Source organism: Panthera tigris, chromosome D4, assembly GCF_018350195.1.
Source record: "Panthera tigris isolate Pti1 chromosome D4, P.tigris_Pti1_mat1.1, whole genome shotgun sequence".
NCBI lineage: Eukaryota > Metazoa > Chordata > Mammalia > Carnivora > Felidae > Panthera > Panthera tigris.
The window spans coordinates 71,125,121-71,150,138 of NC_056672.1; the positions used below are offsets into that span (position 1 = coordinate 71,125,121).

The 25,018-nt window shown below is 39.2% G+C and overlaps 1 protein-coding gene across 29 annotated transcripts in view; it reads right to left on the reverse strand.

Moving 5' to 3' along the window:
• Window positions 1-25,018, reverse strand: part of LPAR1 (lysophosphatidic acid receptor 1) — a 360,038-nt gene that overhangs the window by 304,665 nt on the left and 30,355 nt on the right. For 16 of the 29 annotated variants that reach the window (XM_042964119.1, XM_042964109.1, XM_042964115.1 and 13 more), the window contains 2 exons: window positions 17,982-18,195; window positions 232-441 (listed from right to left, as the gene is read on the reverse strand). The exons of 2 other annotated variants lie outside the window; for them this stretch is intronic. The gene's annotated coding sequence lies outside the window, so the exon portion shown is untranslated. Of the gene's footprint in view, window positions 1-36; window positions 152-231; window positions 442-2,903; window positions 3,012-17,981; window positions 18,196-19,841; window positions 19,862-25,018 lie in introns of those variants that run through there. 11 more of the 29 variants (XM_042964124.1, XM_042964122.1, XM_042964120.1 and 8 more) reach the window with 6 other exon arrangements.

Consider the following 25,018-nt stretch of genomic DNA (forward strand, 5'->3'; position numbering starts at 1 on the left):
ACCCCAGAGAGTTCGCCCAGAGGGAAAGCCCCTCACCCCTTCAGCCTTGTGAGGACACAGTGAAAAGACAGCTGTATATGGACCAGGAATCAGGCTCTCCCCGGATGTCAAATCTGCTAGTGCCTTTATCTTGTACTTCCAGCCTCTAAAACTATGAGAAATAAATTTCTGTTGTTTTAAACAACCCAGTCCATGGTATTCTATTATAGCAGCCCAAAGTAAGATACTTACCCACTTATACCTTCTGCTAAAATGTGACTTCACAGGTCAGGGGTCTTTGTCTAGTTCATTCACTGATATATCCCAATAGCCTCAAATGAACCTGACACATAAAGAGCTCTTAGTCAATATTTGTCAGAAGAATGAATCTCTCCAAGACTCAGTTCCCGCATTGAAACTGAGATGCCTTGTAGATATATGTAAAATGTCTGCTACAAAGTGCTATAACATAAGAAGAGATCAAGAAATTCTGATTTAGTTATTGCTTTTATTAGAACAAACACTGCTAGAGGCACCTGGGTAGTTCAGTTGGTTAAGCATCTGGCTCTTGGTTTTGGCTCAGGTCATGATCTTATTGTTCGTAGGTTCGAGCCCCACATCGGGCTCCACGCTGACAGCATGGAGCCTACTTGGGATTCTCTCTCTCTCTCTCTCTCTCTCTCTCCCCCTCTCTCTCTCTCTGCCCCTCCTCTGTTCTCTCTGTCAAAATAAATAAACTTTAAAAAAACTGCTCTTAAAAAAAAAGAACAAATACTGCTAGAATTATTTACTATAAACAAAGTAGAAAAATCCTTTGTGATTATGACAGTTTACTCTGTGAAACCACAATACAAAACAAAAGTTATTCATTATTAGTTCAATACAGTCTGTTACTTTTAGAATTTTAGAACAAAGTAAATAATTTGTCCAATGATGTAACAATATGAAAGGAAATGGAAAAGTGAATTTTAAAAAGCTAGTGTATCCTCAGGGGAGTCTGGTTGCCTAAGAGTGGCACCAATGTATCATTAGCTCCAGACCCAAAATGTTATAGCCTGATGATCTCTGGGCCCTCAGTGATGCTTTATCATACTTTTTTTTTCCACTCTGAGTTGTTTTCATTTTCCTTACCCCATAGCAGATACTCCAACAGTATTTATCCGTCTCTAAGAGCCTCTATTACAATGTGTTCCTGCTTCCTTCCCTATCCAAGGTTGGTATTTCCACTTCTCTTTGAATATTAGAAGCCATTAAACCAAATGAGAAAGAAGAGAGGGAAACTGGGCTAGTGCACGCATGACATTCAGCCACATATCCCCACCTTTCTTTCTGGTTCTATGGAAGGAAGTTATTCTTCTCCTTTCCAAAGGATGGCTTTTCCACCGAGACTCCAAATCATATTTCCCTCTGCTATTTCCTGGGCGTTACCTTAGGTAACAAGTTTCTCGTTCTCTGATTACAAGCCAGCTCACCATTCCCCTTCCTAAAACTCTCTCATGACCCTTCTCTCTCCCCATCACTGAGCTTTTTCTGCCCTCGCTTTCATGAACAAACTCCTTAAAAAGCTCTCTACACTCACTGTCCCCCCCCCACTCACTCCTCAGCCCACTGAAGTTGTCTGCTGCCCCCACCATTCTACTGATGCTTTCAAAACACATGTTTGCCATGACTCGCCAGCTGCCATGCCAGGGTCCACTGCTTAACCATCCCCCAACCTAAATTCCTTTTTTTTTTAAAGATTATTTATTTATTTTGAGAGAGAAAGAGAACATGTAATCAGGGGAGGGGCGGAGAGAGAGTGCGAGAGAGAATCCCAAGCAGGCTCCACAATGTCAGCACAGAGCCTGACACAGGGCTTAAACTCATGAACCGTGAGATCATGACCTGAGCTGAAATCCAGAGTCAGATGCTTAACTGACTGAACCACCCAGATGCCCCCAACCTAAATTCTGTGCAACAGATACCTCCATGGTTCCCACTTTGGGCGCCCTCCTAAGTAACTGACTGTTAAATTCTAGTTGTTTTCTCCAGTTTGGTCTCTCAGCAAACACATACTGAGCACGTATCAGGCACTGCCCTGCATGCCAGAAAATAAAAGTGAGTAAGATCTAAAAGTAATCTGTATCCTAAATTGAATTATGAAATAGTGCAAGGACATTAGTGTAAAATTGATATAATCTGAAAGAAGTCTCTATTTTAGTTAGTAGTATTGTGCTATGTTACTTTCCTAGTTTTAAAAAATGTATCATTGGGGCGTCTGGGTGGCTCAGTCAGTTAAGTGACTTCAGCTCAGGTCATGCTCTCGTGTTTTACAAGTTTGAGCCCCACGAATCCGAGCCTGCTTCAGATTCTGTGTCTCCCTCTCTTTCTCTGTCCCTCCCCCCGCTCAAGCTCTGTCTCTCTCTGTCTCAAAGATAAATAAACATTAAAAAAATTTTTTTAAATAAAAAATGTACCATAGTTACAACATTGGAAGAAACTAGGTAAAGGATATATGGGAATTATCTATAATATCTGCAACTTTTCCACATATCTAAAACTATCCCAAAATAAAAAGGTTTTAAAGGTAATAAAATATGGTCCCTGCCTTCAGAGATCTTACAATGACCCACAGCCTTAGGATAAATGAGGGAGATAGTCAAATAATTCTGAACCACGGAATTTTCTATCAGGATTAAATATAGAAACCAATCTGCTTTTTCTCAGCATTTTACCTCCCCGCAAGTGGAATGACCTTGCATGCACCCATGTCCTAAGCTGTAAGCATTTCATAAGAATGGGATGGAGGTGTGTGTGTGTATCAAAGGGTGAATTTTTACATGTTCCTAGTAATAAATCTTGAGGCTTTGGGAGGCCTCAAACGGATCGAAGCCAACTCTATGAAATCACTCCACTTTCTAAGAAGATGAATTTAAATATATTACCTACATACTTTCTTTGTTCTTCTCAAGGCAATAGTTCAAGGTTTGAGGGAGCAGCAGGGCAAACAGAGGTGATTTTTCAGACTTCCTATTGTCTGGCTGCCAGGGTTCCTGGAAGTGGCATTTTTAATGAGCATTTTTTCTTCTGGAGAAGACTTTGATGTGGTTGAAAATTTATTTTCCTCTTGAGTGTAGGCAGGGCACCAATTAACCCACATAGAGCACCCTTGCTGTCTCCCCAGCTTGGAGTTTATTACACTTACTATGCAGTGTATCAAACCCATTATCTCATCTCCTGTTATGCTTCCCTCCTGTGGACTCAAACAATTTCTAAAGCAGCTTTCTGCTCTCTTGATCTTTTTAAATAATATCTTCTTAATTTTTAATTTTATTTATTTAAGAGAGACAGAGAGAGTGAGTGAGCAGGAGAGGGGGAGGGGCAGAGAGAAAGGGGGAGAGAGAGAATCCCAAGCAGGCTCTGCATTGTCAGTGGAGAGTCCGACGCGGGGCTCGAACTCATGAACTGTGAGATCATGACCTGAGCTAAAGTCAGCCACTTAGCAGACTGAGCCACCCAGGCACCCCATCTGTTCTCTTAGTCTTTTAAATGCCTCCATTTTGCCTTTTCGAACAAATAAACATGATAGCAATGGAGATGGAAGAAGGAGAAGGCGAGATAGGAGAGCTGCTGCTCTGACCAGCTGGTTGGGCCAGCAGCACTGTCTTCACCTCAAGATATATTTCTACAGAACCTACAGCATGACAGGCATAAAGGTACAAAAATGAGTAAAGTTGATATGGGTCTAAGGACTCTAAGTTCAACGGTGAAAACTGTCACAATTTCATACATAACTATAATACAAGGCAGAAGGAAAAGAAGGCTAGAATTATTTCCCTAAAATAATTAAATGTAAATGACAGTGAACATTAAAGAATGTTTTTATACAAAAAGGTGCTGCTCCTGGTTACATGGGAATTATGTAACCCTGTGAATTTAAGGCTCTCTGAGTCTGGTGGTTGGAAAAGAACTAAAACAGTTGAAGAAAAGTAATTTAAACATGAAAGTTGGAGGCATCAGACCAAATTATGTTGCCTTGAGTTGTCAACATTCTGTCCTCCCCTATTGCTCCAGAATGTCAACTCAGGTTCTCTCTTCCTGTTGCATTTAAGATATAAGAAAACTCAAAAAAAAATTTTTTTTTCATTAAAAAAAGTCAATTCCAGGAAAAACATTCTATGTTTATGGATTGGAAGAATAAATATTGTTAAAATGTCAATACTACCCAAAGCTATCTACACATTCAATGCAATCCCAATCAAAATTGCACCAGCATTCTTCTCGAAGCTAGAACAAGCAATCCTAAAATTTGTATGGAACCACAAAAGACCCCAAAGAGCCAAAGTAATATTGAGAAGAAGACCAAAGCGGGAGGCATCACAATCCCAGACTTTAGCCTCTACTACAAAGCTGTAATCATCAAGACAGCATGGTATTGGCACAAAAACAGACACATAGACCAATGGAATAGAATAGAGACTCCAGAATTGGACCCACAAAAGTATGACCAACTAATCTTTGACAAAGCAGGAAAGAATATCCAATGGAAAAAAGCAGTCTCTTTAACAAATGATGCTGGGAGAACTGGACAGCAACATGCAGAAGAATGAAACTAGACCACTTTCTTACACCACTCACAGAAATAAACTCAAAATGGATAAAGGACCTGAATGTGAGATAAGAAACCGTCAAAACCCTAGAGGAGAAAGCAGGAAAAAAACTCTCTGACCTCAGCCACAGAAATTTCTTACTTGACACATCTCCAAAGGCAAGGGAATTAAAAGCAAAAATGAACTATTGGGACCTCATCAAGATAAAAAGCTTCTGCACTGCAAAGGAAACAATCAACAAAACTAAAAGGCAACCGACAGAATGGGAAAAGATATTTGCAAATGACATATCAGACAAAGGGCTAGTATTCAAAATCTATAAAGAACTCACCAAAGTCCATACCTGAAAAACAAATAATCCAGTGAAGAAATGGGCAGAAAACATGAATAGACACTTCTCTAAAGAAGATATCCAGATGGCCAACAGGCACATGAAAAGATGCTCAACCTTACCCCACATCAGGGAAATACAAATCAAAACCACACTGAAATATCACCTCATTCCAGTCAGAGTGGCCAAAATGAACAAATCAGGAGATTATAGATGCTGGAGATGATGTGGAGAAATGGGAACCCACTTGCACTGTTGGTGGGAATGCAAACTGGTGCAGCTGCTCTGGAAAACAGTGTGGAGGTTCCTCAAAAAATTAAAAATAGATCTACCCTATGACCCAGCAATGGCACTGCTAGGAATTTACCCAAGGGATACAGGAGTGCTGATGCATAGGGGCACTTGTACCCCGATGTTTATAGCGGCACTTTCAACAACAGCCAAATTGTAGAAAGAGCCTAAATGTCCATCAACTGACGAATGGATAAAGAAGATGCGGTTTATATACACAATGGAATACTACATGGCAATGAGAAAGAATGAAATATGGCCTTTTGTAGCAATGTGGATGGAACTGGAGAGTGTGATGCTAAGTGAAATAAGCCATACAGAGAAAGACAGATACCATATGTTTTCACTCTTATGTGGATCCTGAGAAACTTAACAGAAGACCATGGGGGAGGGGAAGGGGAAAAAAAAGTTAGGGAGGGAGCCAAACTATAAGAGACTCTTAAAAACTGAGAATAAACTGAGGGTTGATGGGGGGGGGTGGGAGGAAGGGGAGGGTGGGTGATTGATATTGGGGAGGGCACCTGTTGGGATGAGCACTGGGTGTTGTACGGAAACCAATTTGACAATAAATTTCATATTAAAAAAATACAAAAACAATTTTTTAAAAAGTCCATTCCTTCATCACATGACAACATCTATCTGCAAAAGAAGCTAATAACCAGTTTCCAGCAAGGCAGCCACTTGCTCTTCTAAAACCCCTATTACTAATAGGAAGATAAGGAGAATGTCTACTTGAAGAGAATCTGCAGTCTCTGCCACTGGGGAAGAATGCAAATTCCTTACCTTTGCCTTAAATGCAAATTCCTTACCTTTAGCTCAGACCCCATTTCTAATCTGCGCCTATATATGCCAAGTCTAAACTGGACATTTCCACTTGAAAATCAACATGCATACAGCAAGCACTGCTGGTAGTTCTCCACTATCCACTCTCCCCTTATTCCTTTAATAATAGAATACAACCAGGACACCTGGCTGACTCAGTTGGAAAAGCAAATGACCCTTGATCTCAGAGTTGTTAGTTTAGAGCCCTATGCTGGGTGTAGAGATTTCATTCATACATACATATATACATACATACACAAACAAAGTTCAAAAAAAAATAATAGAACACAATTTTAACTGGCACAGAGCTGCCCAAGCTAAGACTTTTTCCAGCCTTCTTCACATACAGCTATGGCCCTGTGATTCAGACTGTTCAATGGATATGAGCAGAATGGATGTAAGCAAAAATGACAAGTTCAGCTTCTGAATCACGCCCTTGAAGGGAAGGTATGTGCACAATATGTATCCACAATGGCCAAAGATGGCCCAGCCATCTTAGATCTTGACATAGAAGCCACATGCTGAAAATGACAGAGCAACAAGAGAGAAGGAGACTAGATCTCCAAAAGTTTTGAGTTCACTAGACCATATGTGGAGAGCCTGATGCAGGGGTCGAACTCATGAACTGTGAGATCATGACCTGAGCCGACGTCAGACGCTGATATTTACAGGAGAGAAAAATAAACTTTATCTTTTTTTAAGCAATTATGTTTTGTCTCTATTAGAGCAGCTTAATCTGGAATCCTATTGCAAGGTTTTTATTTCTATAGCACCTCTCTCTATGTGTATGTCCACAAAAGTCACTGAGTTTCCCAATCCAGAAGCAGGAAGTAACCCTTGATTCCTTTCTCTTCCTCACTTCCAATACCAAAAATACCACTACCAAAAATACAAAAATAAATTCATGTCAAATTTATCTCCTAAATATTTTAAAGCCTGTCTTTGCTCTCCACCCCATGTGATAATTCCTGCATCCATCTTCTCTGATTTAGACATCTTCATGGCTTCTCTCCATGCCTCCTGCCTTGCTTGCTGTCAATCTACATTTCTTTATCTTTTTTTAAAAGAGAGAGAGAATGTGTGTGAGCTGGGGAGGGGCAGAAGGAGAGGAAGAGAGAGAATCTTAAGTACGCTCCCTGTCCAGTGCAGAGCCCAACACTATCTCACAACTGTGAGGTCATGACCTGAGCTGAAATCAAGAGTCAGACCCTAACTGACAAGCCCCAGGTGCCTTCTAAGGAACAAAAAAGATCACACCTCTGACTGATACCCTTCAATTGCTCCCCATTCTCAAAAATATTAAATCCAAACTTGTTAGCAAGACCCCCAAAGCTCTTAGTGATGCAACTCCTGTTCACCCCACTGACCTCTCCTTATGGCCCACGCCACTCTATTTCATATCTCTGTGCTTTTCCATGTAGTTTCCTCTGCTTAGAATTTCTCTGTGCTTTCTTGTCTTCTTGGAAAAAATATTGGTTTATGTATATATGTATGTATGTATGTATTTATTTATTTATTTATTTATTTAAGACTTAGTTCAGGTATCATCTTCTCTCTGAAGTCTCTCCTGAAAATTAGTCAGTCTCTCCAATGTGCTGCCCTTCATTTTGTACACAATTGTGTTATGTTTATCACATTAAACAATAAACTCTGAGAGGCTCCAGACCAAGATGGTGATACAGGAGGCTCCCCAATGTCCCTCCTCCCACAGACACACTGAATGTACAGCTACACATGGAGCAACTCCCTCTGAGAAAAGTCCAGAAACTAGCTGAGTGACTCCTACATGCCCAACAAATGTGAAAACACCTACACAGAAATGGATAGGAAAGGCTGAGACACAGTCTCACCATAAACCCCACTCCTATCTCAGTGCTATACAGTTGGGAGGGAATCCCTAACTCCCAGCTTCTCCCTGAGGAACAAAGGGTTTGGACCACACATTTAGTGCCCCAAATTTTACAGCTCCAGAAACAAGACAAGAATGCCCACTCTTGCCATTTTTAGTCAACATAGTACTGGAAGTCCTACGCAGAGCAATGAGGCAAGAAACGGAAAGAAAAGGCATCCAAATCAGAAAGGAATAAGAAAGGCTACCTCTATTCACAGATGATGAGATATTATATGTAAAAAAACCTGAATACTCTACCAAAGAACTGTTAGAACTAATAAACAAATTCAGGAAAGTTGCAGGATACAAAATCAATACACAAAAGTCAGGGGGAAAATCAGTAGCATGTCTATATACTAAAAATGAACTATCAGAACAAGAAATTAAGAAAATAATGCCTTTTATGATAACATCAAAAGAATAAAATACTTAGGAATAAATTTAACCAAGGAAGTAAAAGATCTACACACTGAAAATTATAAAATATTGATGAAAGAAACTGATGACACAAATAAACAGAAAGATACTCCATATTCAAATTAAAATTGTTAAAATGTCCATACTACCTGAAGTGATATACAGAGTGAATGCAATCCCTATCAAAATTTCAATGGCATTTTTCACAGAAATAGAAAAACAATTAAATTTATATGGAGCCACAAAAGACCCTGAACAGCCAAAATAATCCTGACAAAGAACAACAAAGCTGGAGGCATCATACTTCTTGATTTCAAACTGTACTACAAAGCTATAGTAATTAAAATAGCATAGTATTAGTATAAAAATAGATGCAAAGATTAAGGGGAAAAGAATGCAGTCCCCAGAAATAAACCCATGAATATCTAGACAACTAATTGTGTCACAGGAGCTGAGAATGTACATTAGGGAAAGGATAGTCTCTTCAATAAATGGTGTAGGGAAAACTGAATATCCACATGAAAAATATGAAACTGGACCACTCTCTTATACCATACATAAAATCGCCTCAAAATGGATTAATGATTTGAACATAAGACATGAAACTGTAAATCTCCTAGAAGAAAATATAAAGGATAAGTTCTTGACATTGGTCTTGGCAGTGAATTTTTGGATGTTCATTGCAGCATTATCTACAACAGCCAAGGCAGGGAAACGACCTAAGTATGTGTCAAAGAGAGAGAGAGAGAGAGAGAGAGAGAGAGAGAGAGTGTGTGTGTGTGTGTGTGTGTGTGTGTGTGTGTGAGAGAGAGAGAGAGAGAGAGACAGAGACAGAGACAGAGACAGAGCACGCTGTAATGGAATATTATTCAGCCTTAAAAAAGAAGGAAATGTTGCCATTTGCCGCAACATAGATGAACCTGGAAAGCATGATGCTAAGTAAAATAAGCCAGACAAGAGAAAGACAAATACTGTATGGTATCACTATATCTAAAAAGAAAAGAAAGAAAAGAAAAGAAACAGAGTAAAATGGTGGGGGTAATAGGAAGAGGCTGATAAAAGAATACAAACTTTTAGAGGCATCTGGGTGGCTTGTCGGTTAAACAACCGACTCTTGATTTGGGCTCAGGTCATGATCTCATCATGGTTTCTGAGTTCGAACCCTGCATCAGGCTCTGAGCTGACAGTCTGGAGCCTGCTTGGAATTCTCTCCCTCTCTCTCTGTCCCTCCCCTACTTGCTCTCTCTCAAAATAAATAAAAATAAACTTTAAAAAAAGAATACAAACTCCTAGTTACAGGATCAATCAGGTCTGAGGGTCTAAATATGACATGGTGACTATAATTGATAATACTGTATTATATAACTATATTATATGACTATATTATTTTTTTTTTTAATATATGAAATTTACTGTCAAATTGGTTTCCATACAACACCCAGTGCTCATCCCAAAAGGTGCCCTCCTCAATACCCATCACCCACCCTGCCCTCCCTCCCACCCTGCCCTCCCTCCCACCCCCCATCAACCCTCAGTTTGTTCTCAGTTTTTAACAGTCTCTTATGCTTTGGCTCTCTCCCACTCTAACCTCTTTTTTTTTTTTTTCTTTCCTTCCTTCCCCTCCCCCATGGGTTTCTGTTATGTTTCTCAGGATCCACATAAGAGTGAAACCATATGGTATCTGTCTTTCTCTGTATGGCTCATTTCACTTAGCATCACACTCTCCAGTTCCATCCATGTTGCTACAAAAGGCCATATTTCATTTTTTCTCATTGCCACGTAGTATTCCATTGTGTATATAAACCACAATTTCTTTATCCATTCATCAGTTGATGGACATTTAGGCTCTTTCCATAATTTGGCTATTGTTGAGAGTGCCGCTATAAACATTGGGGTACAGGTGCCCCTATGCATCAGTACTCCTGTATCCCTTGGATAAATTCCTAGCAGTGCTATTGCTGGGTCATAGGGTAGATCTATTTTTAATTTTCTGAGGAACCTCCACACTGCTTTCCAGAGCGGCTGCACCAATTTGCATTCCCACCAACAGTGCAAGAGGGTTCCTGTTTCTCCACATCCTCTCCAGCATCTATTGACTATATTATTTAACTGAAACTTACAAAGAGAGTAGAACTTAAATGTTTCACACACACACAAAAAAGGTAATACTGAGGTGATGTTAATCCTTTCACAGTATATACCTATATCAAATCATCAAATCATCACATTGTATACTTTAAATATATTACAATTTGATTTGTTATTTATTCCTCAATAAAGCTAAAAAGGGAATCTAGCAAAACAACAAACAGATGGATTGACTCATGGACATAGAGGTGTAGACAATAAATGAAAATAATAAATTAAAGAAGACTAAAATATGAATTGAAAATTCTACCAGACCTGGTAACTTACTCTAAGTAGCTTACTCGGAAGCTCAGTTATATAAAAGCAACTTTTAGCACCATCTAAGAGACATTTCCAGCTATCATGCTGAAAAGGAACTTGGGAAATACAGCTCAGGAACATAACTATGAAGATTTTTTAACTTCCTAGACTGTTACTTGAGTTATACCCTGTCTGTCTTCTCACAACAGTAAAACTCAAAGCCATAAAGACATAATTGCCTCCTTTCAGCACACAAAAAAAGAAAATAGGATCTGAAAATACTGAAGTTTACACCAAAAAAAAAAAAAGAAAAAATCTGAGGACTATACAAACCCAAGAGAGAAAAGTAGGAAATCAAGCTGAGTGAGCAGAAAATTAAAGGCCCATAGGAAACTCACTCTGAACTTTAACCAAGACACCCAGAGTTTTCTAATGAGAGTCTTAATAACATCAATATCTACCTGCCCTTTTCACAAATTTGGAATTCAGAGTGAAAGTTTCCCAAGTTTATACAACTATTCAGTAGCAGAACTAGAACTATATTGTATAAGAAACAAAAATAAATGTATCCATCCAGTGAAAACCATCCTGTAAATACCAAAGTAATTCAGAAAAAAAAGTGTCAGGATTTTACATAATTATATAGTCCGCTCAAAGCTCACCATATGCCGTACAAATACCTCCCAGAAGTTTGTGTGAGAGATGAGGGAGTGCAAGTGGTGTCAGTATAACAACATTTAGAATGTGCTCGTTCTAAATTGAGGTGGGTTTGGGCATCCAGTGGCCCATCCAGGGCTATGTACTCTTAAAAAGTGAGAAGCTCCTTTGTTTAAAAATAAAAAAATAAAAAATAAAAAATAAAAAAACATAAAAGAGGCACCTGGGTGGCTCAGTCGGTTGAGTGTCTGACTCTTGATTTCAGCTCGGGTCATGATCCCAGGGTCATGGGATCAAGCTCCATGCTGAGTGTGGAACCTGCTTGGGATTCTCCCTCCCTCTCCTCTCTCTCTCTCTCTCTCTCTCTCTGTTCCCTCACTGCGCCTCTCCTCAACTCATGCTCTCTCATTCTTGCACTCTCTTTCTCTCTGAAATTAAGAAAAAACAACAACATAAGAAAAGGGAACAAGGAGCATACATCCTTCGGCCAAGAAGTCAGATGTCCTCTCCAGTTCAGTTTTGTGTACTCTGTTCAGATTTGTCTCAGCACCATCCCTTTCCACTAAGGACCTGTGCTGGGGCCCTGTGGGCAGTAAATGGTAAATATAAAAGGGCTGAGAACTCCCTTACTCCACTGAGGCACTAGGTGAAGTTCCCCTCTAAAGAATTCAGCCTAATGCGGGATGAAGTGTGGTCCAAAGGGATGGGAGGGAGGGCAAACAGTATTTTCCGTAAGCAGCAAGTGGACACTAGGAATGGGGAATAAGGACTCAAGGGAGGCCGTCACCCATGAGACCTGAGGATGTAAAGCCGGGAGAAGTAAGCCAGACCTCCACCTGAACAGAAAAGGGACATTGCAGATCTCTCCACTTGTTACCACAGCATACATTCATTCTTTACATTTTTCCTTTCTCCCTGAAAGTTTATCATTAGCAATTTGTCAGGTGCCTCCTGGTCTTCATTTTTCTTCTGCTGGCTTCATAATATTTGTTGAATTATTTCTTCACCATAAAATTTGTTGAACTATCCCCAAGATTTACACATTTAAGCTGTTTCCAATATTGTAAGGAGAATATTCAGCCTTTTCCTGACTCATAACATTCTAAATTCTCAGAAGGGGTTAGATAGTGAGTCAATGCGATGAAATAATTTTGAGTCTTAATAGATAAATATAATCAAATTAGTTTTTCAATTTCACTTTTTCTACTGCAAAAGGTACTATCACTAAAAACAAAAACAAAAAAAATTATCATTTTCATTACTCCCTCTTCAAATGTTTGATGTTGTCATTTAAAAACTTCCAAATTGGGGTGCCTGGGTGGCTCGGTCAGTTAAGCGTCCGACTTCAGCTCAGGTCATGATCTCACAGTTCATGAGTTCGAGCCCCACGTCGGGCTCTGTGCTGACAGCTTGGAGCCTATTTCGGATTCTGTGTCTCCCTCTCTCTCTGCCCCTCCCCTGTTCATGCTCTGTCTCTCTCTGTCTCAAAAATAAATAAACGTTAAAAATAAATAAATAAATAAATAAATAAATAAATAAATAAATAAAATAAAAACTTCCAAATTCAGGGTGCCTGGGTGGCTCAGTTGGTTAAGCATCCAACTCTTGATTTCCGCTCAGGTCATGATCTCACGGTTTGTGTGTTCAAGCCCCACTTCGGGCTCTGCGCTGACAGCACAGAGCCTGCTTGGGATTCTCTCTCTCTCCCTCTCTCTCTACCCCTTCCCCCCTTCCCCCCTCAAAAATAAGTAAACTTAAAAAAAAAACAAAAAACTTCAAGTTCTGGTTGACCATTTTCTTCTTTACTTTGCTACTTCATTAAATGGGAAATGGTATCTACTTGTTTCTTTCATTTCCAACAGAGATTTTTTCCCCACAATTATTTAACTTCATTATCTTTCTTAATAATTTTTTTCATTTCCTTTGTCCATTAAAATTCTACCTCACTGAAGGGCATCTGGGTGGCTCCGTCAGTTAAGTGTCTAACTCATGGTTTCAGCTCAGGTCATGAACCCAGTGTTGTGGGATCTAGCCTTGCACCAGGTTCCGAGCTGAGCATGGAGCCTGCTTAAGGTTCTCTCTCCCCCTTGTCCCTCCCCCACTTTCTCTCTCTCTCTCTCTCTAAAATAATAAAATAAAATTCTATTTCACTTCCCTCTCCAGTAATTTTTCATAGGTTTTAGATAACTCTGAATCCAATATTGAGACCTTATGCCCAAGTAGAAAAAGAATCATAGATTCAGGTTATAAATTAATGTAAAATGGTATCTATATAACAATGCTTAACTTACAGATTTATAATCCTACACCCTTGAACAAGGAGGTGTTTGTTACTGATAAGGTAAATTGCCAAGGCTTACAAATACGATGCATACAATTTCTGAAAAAGATGGAAAAAAGATGGCGAAAAATGTAAGAATCTTTTTTTAATTATGTAAGAACCTGAATGTATATACATAAAAGTATAATTCATGAACAAAAATGATGCATATTCATAATAGTTACCAACTAGGCAACTACCAGGTACCTAGAATTTTATTTAAAAGACTTATAACAAAGTAGACTTTATTCATAAGGAAATCGATGCTCAAGTTCATACTAAAAAATAATTCAAATCTTGATCAGCATAATTTCAAAGTCATGGTCTTGCCATACAGTGCTCTTCTTAGGGAGTTGCAAGGTAAGTCATATGAGTTAAAAGATCATAAGACTCCTATTTCCTCTCTCGTCTAACATTCATAATTTATGTTTTTTGATGTATAATTTTATGGCTTTTTAAAAACTCTATATTAGTTTGGGAATATGTGCAGTTAAATAAGATTCTAATTAGACAAACACAATATAAATACTAAGACCCTAGAATTGTTAAATATTGTTTATACCTATCAAAGTATGTCCCAGATAGATTTGTGTTAAGGAAAATCCCATAGAATCAGTATTGTGCAATAGATATTTCCCTGCTTTAACAGCTGAGGACAGAACACAAAGTCACATTTTTGAATACTTCATCTCTCTCCACACACCACTGCCTCATCCAAGATAAGCCCACCAACACCAGGAACTGACTCCTCATTTCAAGGCCTCATTCCTGGTTATAAGTCCCTTTTAGAGAGAAAATTTCACCTACCAGGTAACTCTCTTCTCTACCACTACTGGGCCTGACATTGTCACATGGTGTCCCTGTTGAAACCCAGATAGTTCTATCACTTATGCATGATCCAGCTTGTTTCCTGACAGATTTATGGCAAAATGGTACACACCTCCACCAAAAATCTTTCAACCCATCAGCTCTATGACAACTGTCCACTACCAGGGAGAGTTCCTTCAGTTCAGGCTTTTCTACCAATGGGAATGGAACTTACCTGAAGTTTATTCAACCAGCCTGTAGAGGACAAAAGACTGAAAGATAAGCAACACATGTAGGGAGGCTGTGAGAATCTGGTCTTCATGAACCAAATAAATTACCACTTGATCAATCATTGGTTTTATTAAAATAAAACCCCAAGGCCAAAAAAAAAGGGGGGATGGTAAACACAGCCCCCATGCTATACTGACTGGATTCATGTCACTTGGGCCCATGGGCTTCTGGACATTTCAACAGATCGTCCAAATTCGATTTTGCTTCTCAGTTATTTCAGCCTTATCCATATGCACAAGCAGCCATCTTCCCCAAGACACAGTCAGGATTGGGATGACTGGATCCAGGATTTCAGACCTCAGCATCTGCTAAGAGTTATCATATTCTCTCTCCCTCTTTCTCTTTCTTCCTTCCTCTCTGCTCCCTCTCTTCCTCCCTCCCTCCACCCGCACCTCCTCCCTTCTGTCTCCCCACAAAACCCCTACTTCCCAAGAGCAGAATACTTCACTTCTTTTCATTCTCAAGATCCGTCCCCCTTTTCATTCTCCAGGGATGGTTTGTTTGTTTTTTTTTCCGGAAAAAATCCAACCATGTTATAATTGAAAAAGTCCCTTTCAGAGTCTGTTTTGCTTCCAATGAGATCAACTGTGTTGAGTTGCAAATCTAGCAATGAGAGATATTCATATTGTACAAAAGTCCATCCTGAGAATAGGTTCAAGAGTTTGGGATGTGATGAATGAAATGTGCTCTAGGACATGAGAATGTCAAAATTTTATAAGAAGATAGTCTAACCCATGAATGTGTATTAAAGTTACACACTTTCACCACAGCCATCTACTTACATTCATGGTAAGAACCTAAATGAGCTTATTAAATCACCTATTAAACATAGAGTTCTCCAAGGAACTGTCTCTCACGTTAAACACTGCTCTCTCCATAACAAGAAAAAGCATTAGTACCTCTAAAGAAGGGCCTAAGAATATATGTAAACTCTAGACAAAGTTCAGAAACTGAGTATCAAGGGCCCTTGGTTTTGTATTCTCTAAGAAAATAATGCACAACAGTTAGAAATGCTTGGTGACATATTAATGAAAGTCAGCCTGCATAACTTTAATTGGGTACTGGAAATTGTTCCTTGTGTTGCCAACGAAAAACAGATGGAGAGTATCATTTCAAAGAAAGAGGTAATGAAACTTCCCTTGAAGAAATTGCTTAAGAAAAATGGTAACACTTGATAATAGAATAATCTTTAAGAACACACACCATGTGACACTTAAGTGGAAAAAACAAAAACAAAAATAAAAGAAGAGTAAACGCACTAACTTCATTCCTAACACATATCGATCTGATGCCTAGAGAGTGCCAGCTCCCTACCCAAAAACTATCTCATCATTGGACCTCTCATGATATTGCCAGTTACAAGGAAGAGAATGTTCTGGCCATCTGCCTCATCTGAGGTTTATTCACACGAGTGGTAGAGAACCCAAGTCTAAAAGATAAGCAACACGTGTAGACAGATTATGAGATCCTGGACATCATGAACCAAATAACTTACCAATTGCTTAATCCCTGGCTTCAACAAAATAAAACTCCAGTGGAAAGAAGATTCTCATGACTCATGGGGAAGGGAAATTTTCTCATTCCAGTAAATGAATTTCTGACACATATCCACAGCTGTTATATAGCCATAATTAAGACCTGCTCAATTTGAGTGGATAATCTATCATTAATCATTCAAAATAAATAGGTACTCCAAACAAAACATATCTTTGTGTAGCATTTTAGAATAGATAGAATAACAGATTCTACAGACTTTTTCAAGTTCCTAGCCACCCTCTTGTGACAACTCATCACCCTTTCCTACACCCGACTTTATGTTGTTCTCCCTTGTTGTCCACGATCAGCAATGTCTCTGACTCTATTCTTCCTTCACATCCTTGATCTACTGGCATCACATCCAGCACTGACAACCAGTGGATCAATCTGTGGTTAATTCATTACTGAACAATTGAAAACTCATTCTAACTCCAGTCTCTAACATTGGGAATATTGTCTGTAACCTGATTTTGCTTCTACCTGACTTTACGGGCTTGAGTGAGTCATGACACTTTCTGGGTTTTAACTTCCCTGTTGTTAAAGTGAAGGGTAAGACTAGATAACTCCGAGTCCCCCTCCAGTTACCATGTTCTCATTCTTGAACTCATAGCAACATCAAAGTAGTTTCTAATTCTTAAAATACTTTCTTTGAATGCACCACTAAATTTGACCTTCATACAGCCCTTGGAGGTTGGTAAGGTAAATATTACTAGTTCCATTTTGTAATGAGAAAGATGGGGTTCAGCATTAAAAAAGTTTATTGAAGCCACACCACTTGCTGGTGGCAGAAGTCTTCTGAGTCCTAATATAGTGCTTGTTCCATTGCACTGTGCTATTCCATGATATAATTGTAAGATGAACAGAGGCTCCCAGTGGCATGCCTGGGGGACAAGAATGATCAGGATTGGGTTTTCATTCAGCTCACTGCCTTCAGGTGGCCCTTTTCTTGACGGGTGCCTGAATAATATATGCTGGTAGAATTCTATAAGGGATGAAAAAGGAGATGGAAGAGTTTCAGGGAAAGGGTGAAAAAGAGAAAGGGAGAGATGTAAAAACCACCATATGGAGTGAAACTTTAGGGAAGAAACATTCTTGAGGAGGATTTTTAAGAAGTTTTGTTCTAAGGTGTGCATTGAAACCCTATCTTCCTTATCCATGATAAAGCAGCAGTAAAAACCAACATCTTTTTTTTAATGTTTTTGAGTTAGACCTGTATTTTTTTTTTTAACGTTTATTTATTTTTGAGACAGAGAGAGACAGAGCATGAACGGGGGAGGGGCAGAGAGAGAGGGAGACACAGAATCGGAAACAGACTCCAGGCTCTGAGCCATCTGCCCAGAGCCTGACGCGGGGCTCGAACTCACGGACCGCGAGATCGTGACCTGAGCCGAAGTCGGACGCTTGACCGACTGAGCCACCCAGGCGCCCCAAGTTAGACCTGTATTTTATTTTGATTTTTACATGAATGAATTTCTCAGATGGGTCCCAACATTTGTGTTATAATAAGAGGAAGAACACTTTTACATATCATCAGTCCCACTGAGCCAAATTAGACAAAGCAATAAGTTCCCCTATGTCTCTCTCTCCCTCACCCCCCGCCACACACAGAGAAGGTATTGTTAGTCATCACTTTGACCTGAGAATATATAATCTTCTACTTACCTTTTTACTGAAGAAATAGCTAACTCTGAGCCCATTAACTATTTGATACACCTGGGAGATGTTGCGTGCCATTGAAGATTACAGATAAAGTAGGAGGATATGAAAGCGCCCTTCTATCTGACTCCAACTGAATGCTGAACCTTCAGCGTGCTGAATCTGGTGCCCATCATCCTAATGTTGAAGATTCATCTGGAGTTTAGGGAAGCACAGTGTCCTGAAAAAATAAATCAACATAAAGCCAAGGGAAAGATTTGAGTTACCTGATCTAAATAAGACCCTTTCAACCTTAAAACGTCTCCCAAAAGGCAGTATTTCCCAATCTGAGGGATCTGAAACTGTGGGGGCTGCAAATTGTATGCAAGGACTGTACAAACTGATAGGGCATATGCGCCTTTTCAACAGATAGATACCCTAAAATACAACCAAGATGGGGAAAAATGACATTGCAAACTTTAAAAGTTTGTAAACTATTGACATAAAAAGAAACACAGTGAAGTCCAACTTAATTTTAAAGGTACTTTCCTGTACTTTAGTTTTAATCTATCTTCCAAGTCTACTCATAAGATTTGCCATGCACAAAGGACAACAATAGTATTTAGCTAATTTGTTTGGCAGATGAGTACCTTTTACTCCTTCACCTTGGTAAACCACATTTTTAAAAAAGGCATTCAAAGGAGAAATTTCCATAGGATAATGGGAGTAAAACAATATCCCAAATTTCTTACTAGACATGGTGGAATATCATTTAGAAAGCATTCAAATTTAGCACAAACAATGTAGTTTACAGGAGATCTATTTCTTTGGATCCACACAGGAAGTAGAAACTTACACTTTGAGTTCCTTCTACATGGCAAGTCCTTCAAGTACACTACTTATCACTATAATCTTAAGAGCTAGGTATTATTCTCATTTTAAGAAGAAATAAGGAAAGCGTAAGTAAAATGTCTAAGGTAACTCAACAATTGAGTGATAGAGTATTATTTACACCTAGATTTCTCTGATTATGATGATTTTCCTATGCTTTTTCACTATACCATGATGCCACTACACCATAATGTGACCTTTTCACTCTACCATAACAGTTCCTTAGCAAAGTGAGCTCTGCGTACCAGAAAGTACAAATATGTACACAATTTATGTCTCGTGTTTGGCTCATATTCTTTTGCATTAGAAAAAGCTCAGGAAGTGTATAGAGGAAGATGTGGATTTGCACTCGATCTGCATAATGCATTAGGATTTCAGAGTACATTAGGCTATTAGAAAAGCTGATTTCAAATATCATAGAATTGAGTGATCCCAAATTAATGGCACTCCTCTTTTCCTGCCTGAATTCTGCACCTACTGAGAGACAGAAAAGTGAGCAGAGGAGGGCAAAAATATCTCCTTTATTTTTGATAAGGGAAGGACATGGCTTTCAGTCTATCTGCCAAGTGGGCCTTCTGATATAATATGTACCCCCAGAATTAGGCAGGCTTGCCTCCTTACCACAGACCAACTAGACAATCTCAGCCCTTTCCACATTGGGGCCTGTACTTGTAGAGTGTACAGCATAGAAGAGCCAATCGGTATGTGGGGCTTCCTTCAGAAAGTTTGCTTCTAAGAAAAGGAAGGAAATAAAGGGATGAGTTATGCATGCCCCGTTCCTTTCTTAAAATCTTAAATCAGGTAATTTACTCCACCCATGCCTATGTGAGAAGGGTTTGAGGAAAGACTCTAAGAGGAGCATGTAGGCAAAAAAATCCTATGAAAACAAGGAAGTTTTCAATGCCTAAGAAGTTTCGATGCCTAAGTGCCATTTCTGATAAGGAGGTTGAGCAGCAGAGAGGCCGAGCGCAAAAGCTAGATGAGTATGTCCCTTACCCAGAACTATAGTCAAGCATCCAGACACAGATGAGCAGGAGAATGGGATCAGGAAACCAGAGGAAGGGAGCCTGAAGGGAACATCATAAGGGATGACCAAAAGCCAGTATCTGGAGCTAGAGGATGAAAATCAGAGAAATGGAGACCAAAGTAAAGGGTGAAGCAACGAACAGTAATAACCAAACACCTGAGATAGGAGCTATTGTCTCTGCCTAAGTTTTACAAGCTCATAGCAGCATGCTAGATAGGAAAGGTGCCTAAAATCATAAAAGTGCTGAAACCTACCCTTCCATCATGGAGTAAAGTCAAGGTTTCCTTGGGTTTACCTAGCCATAAGCTTTGAAGTATAGAGAGATATCCTTGAGGTGGAATACAGAGTTCCATGATTTTCACTCTTAGCCAGGGCCCCAGGTTCTGGTATTCCCCACAGTATATGTGGGGTTTCCCATCATAAGGTATCAGGGTTGGACGTTCAAGCTTAGGAGTGGAGAAGCACACTGGTTATGTATGGAGAGTTAGAAGCTGCAATTAGAGCTGAAAAGCCATGGAATTGGTGATCTCTATTGGTTTGACAAGGGGTGGCCCTTTGGTTTGTGGCACAAGTTAATGGTTACATGCATGTCTTGGAGATGCTTTAGAATGTCCTGAAGCTTCTCCAGAAAGTAGGCAAATGCTGATATAATGTAGATATTATGAGGTTTTAACTATTTAACTGTTAAAGTTAGGAATTCATTTAGTGATTTTTTTTTAATTTTTTAATGTTTATTTATTTTTAAGAGAGAGACAGAGAGCAGGGGAGGGCAGAAAGAGGGGGAGACACAGAATCCAAAACAGGCTCCAGTCTCCAAGCTGTCACCACAGAGCCTGATGTGGGGCTCGAACTCACAAATGGTGAGATTATGACCTGAACCAAAGTCAGATGCTTGACTGAGCCACCAGGTACCTTGTAGTTTAGTGATTATTAATAGCAAACCAAAAACAGTGGATTAATCAAATTTAAAGTTTACTTTGTCTGCTACATAACTGAAGTCCAGAGGTAAGCAGACTAAAGCTATTTTGGCAGTTCTATGAAGCCCAAAAACTTCACAGTAGCACTCTCCAGGTACCCAGTTTCCTTCTGGCTTTGTACTTTAATCCTTGCCTTCCACATGGCTACCAACACTCCAGCCATCATGTCTATGTTTCAGGCAGAAATAAAGAGAAGGGCATGAGTAACTTTTCCTTAAGCCTCACCTGACAATTTCTGCTTATATCTCATTGAGTAGAATTAAGTCAAAGGCTACCCCATGATCAAGGAAGGCAGGAATTTGTAGTGTTTCAGGTGGGTATATTACTAACATCAATAAAATCCAGATCTGTTGGCAAGGAAGAAGAGTAGATATTCAAAAGGCAACCCACAGTCTCTTACACAGAGGTACAGAGAAAAGGGATAATGTGGTCCCAAGTCATTACTGCTATGTATGTGGACATTCTGGATAAAGGATTAGAGTGACTTATTAATGCTACACAAATTCTATGGGGGTGCCCCAGGGAAGTTCATGTTTCAAGACTGGGTAGGGCTATTTACTTCATAAGCCCCTAGGTCTGTCCTCTCTGCAGATGCAATATCACAGTTGTCTGTGCACTAAATCAGGGGTTCTAAACTACATCTTTTTTTTTTAATCTCTCTTTGCCTTTTTAATTTTTTTAATATGAAATTTATTGTCAAATTGGTTTCCATACAACACCCAGCGCTCATCCCATAAACTACATCTTTTGAAAGAATGCTGGTCTGTCTATACCAAAATCACCAGAATACTTACTTAAACTACAACCTCCTAGATCTTGCTGCACAGACATAGTTTAGGCACCACGTTCTATGTGGTGCCATATCAGAAAAGGCTACTAAAAGCCATCATGGACTGTGTGAGGTTTAGCTGAAGGGTGTAAATGACTCCAGCTGAACAGGTACTTCTGGGCAGCCTGGGCCACCTTTGGAGACAGTGGCAGTGTTCTCTCCTGAGAAAGAAGGGTTCTCAAGGTGGGGCAGGCTCACTTGCCTCCTAATGACACAGCCTGAGGGGCAGAGGGCCTGGCTGGCTTCATAGCATTCCCAGCACTCATTCAGAAGAGAAGCCAACTCTCTCAAAGAGGAAAGCCCACACTTCCAAGTGTTTTGCTGATCTTCCCCATCCTCAACCCATGCCTCAACTGCTTCAAGCTAGGAGCATTGGAATGCATCAACACACCAGCAGACTCTTGGAAAAAGTTTTCCATGCCTCGAAGGCAATCTTGAGTAAGTAACTACCATCCCTTCAAGGTAGCTAACTCATTTCTGGCCTCTTAGTCTCCACATATCTTAGAATTCATAAACTCTACAGTTAGTGTTCCAATAGATAGATAGATAGATAGATAGATAGATAGATAGATAGATAGACAGATAGACATCTAAAAGTCTTATGTCAAATTATTCATTCCTTTTAAAAAAAAAAACCGGTCCTTTGCATAGGAAGAGAAAGCTTTTAAACAAAAACATTTTAAAGGTTTATGATTATTATATCTATAAAATAAAATATGAGGTGACAGGAAGAAGAAAACAGAGAAGGGGGAGGAAATGCAATACATCTTTTTACTCTGGCTGAGCCCAACAGAAGCTAACTATAAGATCCAAGCACGAAATGATCAAGTTCCCAAAACTACACTCCCATCTACATCTTCTACCATGTTCCCAAACTCTATACTAATGTTCATTCTAGACCCTTCCTCAAATTTTAATCTTGTACTTTCAATCCATTCAATCGCCATCACATAATAAGCACACTACTATGAAAACTTCTGTTCTTAGTGGTCTGAAGGTTCCTTAAGTCTCATCTCCCATCTTGAGACTTCAATCCCACTGATGTCCCTACCGTGGACATTCTGAAGTCATCTGCCCTCCCTACAACCAATCAGTGCCCTTGTGTACCCTTAGCAGAAATTACCAACATCCTTGTGCATTCAGTGGAGGAACAGTTATATTTTAGACACTCACAAAGGAGTGGAAACAAAAGGAGCTGCCACTTTATCAACTCCTAAGCTGACCTACTCATGATCTCAGAATTCACCTGCAAGTCATATTTCATTTTAGTGAAGCACTTCTTCATGGTAGCTGGCTAATTTCTGTAAAAGTAATTTACATCCATTTCCTCTTGTTACGTCACTGACTCCTCCCATAAGCCTAACAGGCAGCTATTAATCCATTATTTTCTCTTGGGACCTCTTTCCTTCAGCTTTCATACTTTTTGGTATCCTAATATCTTAAAACAGTAAAGCTTTCAAAAGTGACTAACTTAGCCTAAGATGTTATTCATACATATAAAAAGTAGTTTTCAGAAATATCTTACACAGCTAGCCCCTTCCTTCAAATGGTGTCTAATATAAAAACTTGATGTGGTAAGGGGCATTAAGGAATCTACTCCGGAAATCATTGCTTCACTATATACTAACTAATCTGGATGTAAATTTTTAAAAATAAAAAATAAAGTTAAATTAAAAAAAAAAAAACTTGATGTGTAAGTGGCTCTGTTTTCAGGGGTGGGAGAACCCAGATAGGTGGGCTCGTGCTCATTGAGGCTTTCCAGAAGGACCTTTCCAGAAATCTAGGAATCTGTAGACCACATTTTGAAAAAACTTGTACTAAAGGAATCTGAATTCTTTAAATACCTTATAAATATTGACAAGTTCTACCCTGATTTGTAGACCATGTCACGCTTGGATAGGTCTAAATATTAAAAAGTATATGAACAAGTCAACATAGAATCAATGAAAACATACTGCAACAAAGAAAGGAGCCAGCCATAAGGCATGAAACCTCAGAATAGAAGTACTGTTAAAAAGGGGCACCTGGGTGACTCAGTTGGTTAAGCATCCAACTTTCTATTTTGGCTCAGGTCATGATCTCATGGCCATGGGACTGAGCCCCACATCAGGCTCCGTACTGCATGAAGCCTGGTTGGGTCTCTTTCTCTCCCTCTCCCTCTCCGTCTCCCTCTCCCTCTGTCTCTCTCCCACTTGTGTGCTCTTTCTCTCCCTCTCTCTAAGTAAATAAATAAACACTTAGAAATACTGTTAAAAATAATAAAATGATTTCTAAAAGAACCAGAAAAAAACTCTAGCAACTAGTGTTCCCAAAGACACAGAAGATATGATTTTTGTAAAACAGAAATAGCAACTTTTAATGAAGAATACAGCTTAATGAGGAAAGAGATGCTGAAGAAGCTAGAAAAAAGTACAAGAAAGTCCAATATATCATAACAAAGTTAGAAATCCATTGAAGGAGGTCAAAAGCAGAAGTGACATTAATGTACCTGGAACAATATATTGAAGACAAACTTGAGAAGGTATCACTACACAGAGAGGAAATGAGAACAAAAATGTTAATTATGACAGGAAAAAATAGTAAGTTTTAAGAACATGGAATTGGCTAGATCATCCTGACAGAAAACCATCAACGAAACATTGGCCTTCAATGACACGCTGACCACATGAACTTAACAGACATACACAGAAGAACAGGGAATAAAATCCAACCTAAGATTGATGTGTCTTGAAGAAAGAAATAAGAAATAGGAGGACCCAAGAACAAACTAAAAAAGAAAGAAAGATGGGGCGCCTGGGTGGCGCAGTCGGTTAAGCGTCCGACTTCAGCCAGGTCACGATCTCGCGGTCCGTGAGTTCGAGCCCCGCGTCAGGCTCTGGGCTGATGGCTCGGAGCCTGGAGCCTGTTTCCGATTCTGTGTCTCCCTCTCTCTCTGCCCCTCCCCCGTTCATGCTCTGTCTCTCTCTGTCCCAAAAATAAATAAAAAACGTTGAAAAAAAAATTAAAAAAAATAAATAAAATAAATAAAAAAAATAAAAAAAAATAAAATAAAAAAGAAAGAAGAAAACAAAGAACATTTTTCCAGCTAAAAAAAAATAAAAAGGCCTGAATCTATTTAAAAAAAAAAACCAAAACACACAGGGTTCATCATGTTCCAGGAACAGTTATTGAAATAGAAACCATTGCTAGACACAAAAAGGCAAACTATTTTAATTATGTAGCTAAAGAAAAGTACTATAAGATGTAAGAGGAAGAAAAGCTTACCTAGAAAGGAAGAAATTCAAGTTTCCCCCAGTCTCCATTACACATTTAAATTCTGTTATAAAATGGAGGTGTTCTG